Source organism: Salvelinus sp. IW2-2015, linkage group LG25 (genome assembly GCF_002910315.2).
Source record: "Salvelinus sp. IW2-2015 linkage group LG25, ASM291031v2, whole genome shotgun sequence".
Taxonomy (NCBI): Eukaryota; Metazoa; Chordata; class Actinopteri; order Salmoniformes; family Salmonidae; genus Salvelinus; species Salvelinus sp. IW2-2015.
In genome coordinates, this window is record NC_036865.1 from 14128561 (window position 1) to 14138061 (window position 9501).

A 9501-nucleotide genomic window follows, 5' to 3' on the forward strand; every position below is an offset into this window, starting at 1 on the left:
ATTACTACAAATATTATTAAGCTACTATTCTACATTCTTCAGTAGTATAGCACTGAGGGCTCAGGGCATTGGTCATCACAGATTTCATAGGACAGGTGCAAACTATAGAGGAACACATTGCAGAGGGGTGTGTGAGTTTAAGTGAAATTGTCACCTCCCCATTAAAGATAACGGATGGACGTTCTATTGTGGAGTTTTTGGAACATCTACGGACAGTTGGAGGTCATGGGGTGGATGGCAAAGGAAGGACGCGCGCAAGGTAACTGAGCTGAGCAGGCTATTATTTCCCCGTCGATGCGCACAGTCCGGCCAGCCATTGGTCAGCTCTGCCAGAAAAGGGGAGGTACTCGAGTCCAGAAATCTTTGTAGAAAAACTCCAGACTGAGGGAGGGCAAAAAGGGTGACCGCGGACAAGGACGCTTTTAACATTTTTAAGTTCTCTACATCCATACCTTACAGCCTGATTCGTGTGTTTTTCTAGTTACTTTTCTGGAGTTATAGTGAACTTAATCCGAAAACGACTAAATATCGGGCTGCCAATACTGCGAAAGCAGATAGTTTATTGGTCGTCCCGGACCAGCATAACTTGACGTTTTCGCGCAGTTAACTTTTTACCTTTTCGTGGATGCGGTGAAGCGGTAAGTAGTCTACAGTGTGTCCAAAGTAATCGAGGATAGCTGTTGGAAGAGTCGCAACTTCGCCTATTCCTCCTTTTTTTCTCCACGGAGAAAATATATTCTCGGCTGTTCCCATGGGATGTAGTTGAGTTCCCAGGCAAATTCAATGACTCAGAGAATAGCAAGCCATTCATGGCTGGGACAAAAACCCACTTATTTTATTTTGCGGACAAGACTATCATTGTATCTTTAGAAACAAATTTAAATCAAGTACAATTACATTTAGATAAGAATTATTGATTGTTAAACTCAAAAATGGCACCATTATTCAGGGGTAAATAGGGTGCTACAGTAGTTAAAGGGACTCTGCAAGACTGCAAATATGAAGCATCTGTACCCCCAAGTTATAAACAGGGCTCTGCTCCTACTTATTTTAGTTATACCTCCAAATGTGTCTATATAACACCCTCCTTTAAAACACTTGACATCCTATATTTTGACATGATTTTTCACCTCTAAAGATTGCTATTTGTACTGTAAGTGTTAGTGGTTTTGTTTAATGGGAAGCTCTTTCTTTGTGAAAGAGCCTATTTGTGTTGATCTAAACTCTCCTTCTGTCTGAGGGGTCTCTGGCTCGGCGCAGCTCAGCTCACAGGACCGTTCCCATGGAGATGATAGGATCACTTCCTGTCTCAGAACAGGCCAGGTCATGGAGTTAATGCTGGACCGGGAGTGTGAGTTACACACACACACACAGGGATGCACACTCACAACAAAATGTATTCAAGAGCATATACAAGCACATAGCCTACACATCAACGCTTGCTCACTACACACACACACATGCAAACACTCCTCACCCATTAAAGGCCCAATACAGTCAAAAACATGACTTCCTGTTTTTCATATATATGAATAATACTGTGAAATTGTGAAAATTATGATAATGCTCTTTTAGTGTAAGAGCTGTTTGAAAAACACACCTGAAATGTAAGCCTGTTTTGGTGGGATGGAGTTTTGGCCTGTCTGGTGACATCACCAGGCAGTATATTAGTTAATACACCAATAAGAAAGAGTTCCAAATCTCTCTGCCAATAACGGCTAGTTTTCCAATCCCCACTCAGACCACTCCCAGACAGTCCTAGCTAAATGCTTGTTTGACAAATTTCTAATTACTAAGAAACAATATTTGTTTCTTTTTGACCATATTGATAAAAAACAATTACAGTAAGGCACTTAATTCTTACCCAGAAATGATTTGATATTGAGATAACTGCTGCATTGGACCTTTTAGTTTAGACCCACGACCATGACTGACTGTTAAAGTTTTCTCTGTCAAAGTTATTTGCTCTACTTGTATTGGGATCACGGGCAGCAGGACATTAGCACTCTGGTTGACCTTTAGGATGGGAGTTAGCGGTGTTATTCAGTGTCATGGCTCACCGATCCTGTTAGTGTTCCCGTTCGTGCTCGGAATACCGGCGTTCCGATTAAGTCCTGGCGGAGTCCTGTCCCAAGGTCATATGACTGCCACCCTGGACCTTCTCAGAATTTCTTGGAAAAAGCTAGTGAGAGAACTTGAATGGCAGAGGGGGTAGGGTTAAGGGGCCGGGGTCTGTGCTATCAGATAGGGTATGGAAACACGTGACTGAGCTAAACATACAGCCCTGGCAGTTTGACAACCACAAGCCTTCATCGCCTTTCTTTAGGAGAGTGAAGGACATAAGACTTCAAAGTTGAGGAATGGGAAGGTCATAAACCTACGTAGGCAAGGAGTATGGAGGTCATAAGACTTCATAAGCTAGTAGTGTGCATGAGGTCATCCGGCATCATACACTCTTAGAAAAAAAGGTACTATCTAGAACCTAAAAGGGTTCTTTGGCTGTCCCCATAGGAGAACCCTTTGAAGAACCCTTTTGGTTCCAGTTAGATCATTTTTGATTCCCATGTAGAACCCTTTACACTGAGGGTTCTACCTGGAACCAAAAAGGGTTATCCTATGGGGACAGCCCAAGAACCCTTTTAGAACCATTTTGGAACCCTTTTTTCTAAGAGTGTAGGGGGGGGGGTGTTGAGATTACAGCAGAGCGGCTATAAACTTGGATGAAGGATGTTTTGTGTTAAAGCAGAAGATAATGGCTGGAATAATAAGCCTGCATAGCCACGGAGTATGGAGGTATAAGAATATTTTGAAGCTAAATACACAACACAGAGACAGAGGACAATACAGTACTAACGATAAAGTGAAATTGTGTTATTTCTGAAATAGGGAATTAATGCAGAGACATGGGAGGAATTTGTCTATATATTCAACTTGAAATAGGATACTTGTTCTAATTGGTCAACACAGGCTAGGGCTGGGTTATAAACTACATCCTGTCCCTTTGTTCACTGGAGAGAATCACTGAGAGAGCATCACTGAGGACAGGGGAGAATGACCATCTACTTCCAAGCATGATTTGTCCTTTTTGAATAAACCTATTTTCCTCCCCCAGATTTTCTTTGGATCTGTGTTATTAAAGAATAACATCAACTGCTAACAGATGTCATGAGCCTGCATAGCCAAATAGCATGTTGTTTATAATCAYGCCTAGAGTCACGGAGTCCTGTAGACTGTCCTGTTGTAGGAAGCCTGTCAGCTGAAGCCAGTGATAGGGGGAGTCTGTGTTGGCCCCCTTTCTCCTCTTGTGAGGTCCGCTATGCAGCAGTGATTTGTGGGTGTGTGTAATTGTGTTACAGGTGTTTTGAGTGTGTCTGCCAACTGGCAGGCAGGAGAAATGTGGTTCAGGCGTGATTTTAGGTGGAATGCTTTGATGACTGAGACCGTTAAACCAAGCGAGAATTAGGCTTCTCCGTCCAGTGTGTGTGTGTGTGTGTTCTATTCCGAGGGTGACCCAGAGCTCATTGAACCCCCAGACATAGTACACTATCAACTCCCCACCTTTCCTTACCAGCTTGTTTGCAGTAAAGTTCTCTGCCGTTCAGTCTAATACTGTTGAAGCTAAAGTTAACCCTCACTCTATCCAACTACCTGCTATATCACACTACTCTGTCTTCTGTGGGTGGAGTCATAACCTTGCCGTGACTTTGACACCTTCCACAGAGGGGGAATACGCGGTTAAGGGGCAGGACCTTTGATACGGTGTGTTAACATTTACAGGTCACACTGGCCTCAGTTCGTGACACACATTTATACATTGGATTTGATTTATGACCCCGATGGCRCCTCATAAGGTACACATGGAATTATAACACATTACATACAGGATATTTTAGCAGGAGAGGTTTTGGATCTATGAGTTCAGCGGGTCAGTCTTGAAGAGTGAGAAAGGCTACTGTATGGAAATAAAACTGGAAGGCAGTACTTCCCACCCATCCCCCTCCCCCCATCTCCCTTCTCTCCTCTGTGTGCTCACCAGTTGCCAAGTGCTAAGAATCCGGGGAATGTGGGATTGCAGTATTCTGATAAAGTTTGCTTTGTTCCCTCCGTGACCTAAGCACTGGGATGGAGGCTGGAAGTCTAAGCCAGAGCAGTGTYGTGGTCCACACATAAACACACATTATATAATTACACACACAGATACACATGTTCAGTTTACAGACCCAGACACACCCGACMATGCTAGTGATGGTATCACAGCTGAACAAATGTGACAAAAACAGACATTCCACGGACATTAGGCCAACAGTAACACACCTAAACTGTCCACTAAATGTGAAATAGGTAGTTGGTTAGAATGATGGAACAGGTTTAGGGGATGGAGCACATGGAGTAAGGTGCTTTAGAATGTAGTGACGCACTTTATCTCGTCACTGCTTACACATGTAATTACATGCACAAATACATGTAGGCTCACACACACGCACAGCATAGACATCTATTCCCCTACATATAGGCACACACCAATGTCACGCAGAGGTTAGGGCGGGTGGGTGAGTGTGTGTGTGTGTGTGGTAAACAAGGCGATGAGCACTTTGATTGTGGGGTGGGAGGAGGAGAGGGATACCAGGGGAGGCAGGAAGTCAGAATTGTGGTTGTGGGATCAAGGGTGGAAAGGCCACTGGGAGAGAGGTCTACAGTGCAGACGTACTGCTTTGCGTGTGAAGGAGCAATCGTTTCATTTCACTGTGTGTGTGATGGCTAAACAGAAGCCCTGTGTGGTGTTTACATGGTAAATATGCCAGTACATTGTGTGTGGGGGCTGTCGTTGTGGAATGTCACATGCTGACAGAATGCTTACAGATCAACAAAGGAAAGGCAGAGAAAAATTACTGGAGACCAGTGACAATATACTGGACTCAAAATCTGCAGTTACAGAGTCAAGTTGATTGAAGATTTGAGATTTTGACGGGTGCCGTGTTAACACCACTTTTCTGTATTTAGGATGTTGCTGGACCTTTGGTGCTAACTTGAAGACAGTTGACCAAACGGAACTTTAGCTGTACCACAGGCGGCCAGTGGCACCTTTTTACATTGGGAGGACGGACTCCTAGTAAAGACTGGAACGAAATCAATAGAATATGCATCCAACACATCAAACGCATTGGTTTCCATATGACTATGCTGTATGTTACTAAAACCTAGTGCAAGTAATGCCCAGTGTTTGGTTTTAGCAGTGTCCATGTACCCTCTCCAGCACAGCTGGCAGTATGGGCTACTGTAAACATCCTTGACTGAAAGCTGGTGTTTCATATAGGGCTTTCAGTCGGATGTTTGCAGCAGCCAACTGCCATTATCATCGCAACTACTATACAGCTATTTCTTTACATGGCGACGACTGTTATAGCTATCACTATTAGGCTTATATAGAGTCAACTGGGTTTGTCATAGAGGCTTTTACTATGCATGCACATAGAGCCATACATGGAGAAACCCTGTAGTGTGGACTATGACCAATCTGTAACATGAATTGATCAATTAAATCCAAGGATGTTTAGTGGAACATACCGTTTCACCCTCTCTGGATATCTCTGTGTCACAGGCCAGCCCCAGGGGACTTCATATATTGATGGGTCTCAATTATGACCATTGAGAAGTGAACGAACTGGAGACACACACACCCTGCTACTTTCTCCTTGCTGTCTGTCTGTTGGCACCATCTCTGATGATTGTGCCCAAAGGACTTTAGAAAAACAGAGTGGGAGAAAGAGGGAGGAGAGGAAACGGCTCTGTTCATGGCAGTTGGTTCACAGTAGCAGGGAGGGGTTACATCCTCAGGAGAGAGGAGGAGTGGCGGTGGGGTGAGTGAAAACCGGACACTACTTTATCTACTGCCTTTTCTGACCACTGATCTGAGAGGACATGACAAGCTATAGAAGCAAGGTGGAAACCTTTTTACCAAGCAGTGCTCTTGAAGGAAAGGAGACAAGGACAGTATGCTGTTAAAGGGTATTGAGACACAGTCGTGTAAAGTTTAGGATTAGGGTAATCTGATCTGTGGGTAAGGGGGAGTTCTAACTGCAGACCTATGACCTCTCCGGGTTTCAGGCAGTGTAAACATCCTACACTCTCAGCGGCGCCCTCTAGTAGCCGGGAGTGGGATGTTTGCGCTGCCTGACCCGGGAACGCTCCTGGAATACTGCGGAGCACTTTGGGAATGCCGACCGAGGCATTCCAGGAAATAGGGAGGGGCCGCCATCTGATTGGCTGTGACCTGTGACATGTCTGCTCCGGTGGGACAGGACCACCCATCTCACAACAGACACGCTGCAGGAAACACACACACTTGCGTGAACACACGACACAATATACACTGCCGGTCAAAAGATTTTCAAAACACCCTCTCATTCAATGTTTTTTCTTTATTTGTACTATTTGTTACATTGTAGAATAATAGTGAAGACATCAAAACTATGAAATAACACATGGAATCATGTAGTAACCAAAAAAGTGTTAAACAAATCTAAATATATTTGAGATTCTTCAAAGTAGCCACCCTTTGCCTTGACAGCTTTGCACACGCTTGGCATTCTCTCAACCAGCTTCATGAGGTAGTCACCTGGAATGTAGAAAATAGTAAAAATAAAGAAAAACCCTTGAATGAGTAGGTGTTCTAAACGTTTTGACCGGTAGTGGTTGTGCACACAATCGTACACATATTTGCACATACTGTATGCACTCCCGGACCCCCAAAAATTGAGCCAAAAAATGAAGAGGGGGCAGTTACACTTAAATATGAAGGAAATGTACATTGCTTTGTCATTTTGTGTCCCTAAACAAATACAGGCACTATAAACTATGTATGAAGACCAGACTGTGTATGTACTCTATACAGCATGTAAAGCCTGGTCCCAGTAGAGAATTGAATCTATTTTCCTGTCGTCACAGATAGACCAATCCTAATGTAATGTTATATATAGGTGTGCTGATCTAATGGACCATGTCCTCTGCTATGTGTTGACTGAAGCCTATGGTATGTTAAGTGGCTGTGGGAGGCACAACGCACAGAGGAAGTTGACACAAACCATTGTGTGATTGGGGCAGGGTTGTAAAAGTGTGTGTGTGTGTACACCAGTGTGGCCTGGTCAGTTCAGTTGGAACCAGACCCACCCAGACTGACGTCACTGTAACAGGGAGCCCAAAAGGAAGTAACTATAAATACCTTCAGATGACCCCACGGAGACACATACACACAGCCCTCTCCATGTCTCCTACCATTCCTCCATGGAATGGGTTAGATTTAGTGACCTTGTTCTACTGTTAATACTCCCTAACCCCAATGTTCTTTGTGGTTTAGCTTTCTCTCTCTCTCCAATGCTGACATCACAGGAAGAAATAGAAGCTTTTCCTTCATCCAGACTCTAGAGGGTGTCCTGTCTCCATGGTTTACTATTTCTGAGGCAGTGTTGAATATGCAGTAATGCCTTTCCTTTCAATTCACCACAAAAGGTTAGCCTTATTGATATAGATAGAGGACTCATCTTTATGTCTGTGCCATTATAGCGTCTGTGTCAACATGGGAAGTGCCATTGAGGCTACAACCCATTGGAATCCCCACCCAGTTGACTGCTTTGACCTGCTTTAAAATGGCGTAAGCATGGTGGAAACTAGGCTTGGGCAGTATACCGGGGTATTTGGAAATAGCAATGGGAGGGTTTTTCAATACCGTCAATATCGTTTCAACTATTTCTTAAGTTTTTCAATAAATTGTAAGATTTGTAGCTACTTTTTAAGTAAATACCTGCAGTCAACTTGTGCAATACGTTAGGAGATAAAGCAGACTGCGTTCTTAATTTTACCTATCACGTTATTTGAAATAGTGTCACAGAACATTTGAGACAGTCATGTGTTTGTTTGTAAACAGCACAACAGGAGAAAGCGGGAGCTGTGATAGCTGTGGGGTTGGTGTTGTATATTGAAATCAACAGTGTTTTTGTTGCTTCAATAGAGTGATCAGGGACGTGCAACTCTAGTTTTCCTTCACAGAAAATACATTAGTGTAACACATTCGGCAGAATATATCTTAATTTTCATCAGATGATAGCAGAAGTGTAGCGCTATTTGTCTGGCAGCCACACAAGTAAATGAGCTTACAATGAAATGGCAATGTATTTTTCACAAAAATTAATCATGGCCATCATATTTCTAATGTTTGTCATAGAAAGAATGTGGCCAGCTACATTTATTGAGGTTTTGCTTAAAGTTAATCTTGCATTTTACTGAAGAAAAGTAAGCTGGCTACACCAAGAAAAGTCCTGGAGAAAAGTAGCTACAGTTCAGTCGGAGCGCTGTCTGCTGAGAGAATGCAGTTCAGTCGGAGCGCTGTCTGCTGAGAGAATGCAGTTCAGTCGGAGCGCTGTCTGCTGAGAGAATCTTCCGACTTGGAAACTGCATTCTCTCAGCAGACAGCGCTCCTCTCTGAAGAGTGCATTCTCTCAGCAGACAGCGCTCCGACTTGAACTGCATTCTCTCAGCAGACAGCGCTCCGACTGAACTGCATTCTCTCAGCAGACAGCGCTCCGACTGAACTGCATTCTCTCAGCAGACAGCGCTCCTACTGAACTGCATTTTCTCAGCAGACAGCGCTCCGACTGAACTGCATTCTCTCAGCAGACAGCGCTCCGACTGAACTGCATTTTCTCAGCAGACAGCGCTCCTACTGACTGCTTCTCTCAGCAGACAGCGCTCCGACTTGAACTGCATTCTCTCAGCAGACAGCGCTCCTACTGAACTGCTTCTCTCAGCAGACAGCGCTCCGACTTGAACTGCATTCTCTCAGCAGCAGCGTCCGACTGAACTGCATTTTTCTAGCAGACAGCGCTCCTACTGAACTGCATTCTCTCAGCAGACACGCTCCGACTTGAACTGCATTCTCTCAGCAGACAGCGCTCCACTGAACTGCATTTTCTCAGCAGACAGCGCTCCGACTGAACTGCATTCTCTCAGCAGACAGCGCTCCGACTGAACTGCATTTTCTCAGCAGACAGCGCTCCTACTGAACTGCATTCTCTCAGCAGACAGCGCCGACTGAACTGCATTCTCTCAGCAGACACGCTTCCGACTGAACTGCATTCTCTCAGCAGACAGCGCTCCGACTTGAACTGCATTCTCTCAGCAGACAGCGCTCCGATTGAACTGCATTTCTCAGCAGACAGCGCTCCGACTGAACTGCATTCTCTCAGCAGACAGCGCTCCGACTGAACTGCATTCTCTCAGCAGACAGCGCTCGACTTGAACTGCATTCTCTCAGCAGACAGCGCTCCGACTTGAACTGCATTCTCTCAGCAGACAGCGCTCCGACTGAACTGCATTCTCTCAGCAGACAGCGCTCCGACTGTACTGCTTCTCTCAGCAGACAGCGCTCCGATTGAACTGCATTCTCTCAGCAGCCAGCGCTCCGACTGTACTGCTTTCTCTCAGCAGACAGCGCTCCGACTGAACTGC

The 9501-nt window shown here is 44.7% G+C and overlaps 1 long non-coding RNA gene across 1 annotated transcript in view; it reads left to right on the forward strand.

The window, feature by feature from the left end:
* Positions 1-365: 365 nt before the first annotated feature.
* The window catches only part of LOC111951764 (uncharacterized), a 13488-nt gene continuing 4352 nt past the window's right edge, over positions 366-9501 (forward strand). Inside the window, exons 1-2 of the long non-coding RNA XR_002875644.2 lie at positions 366-638; positions 1241-1351. This is a non-coding gene — a long non-coding RNA (uncharacterized lncRNA). The remainder of the gene's footprint in view (positions 639-1240; positions 1352-9501) is intronic.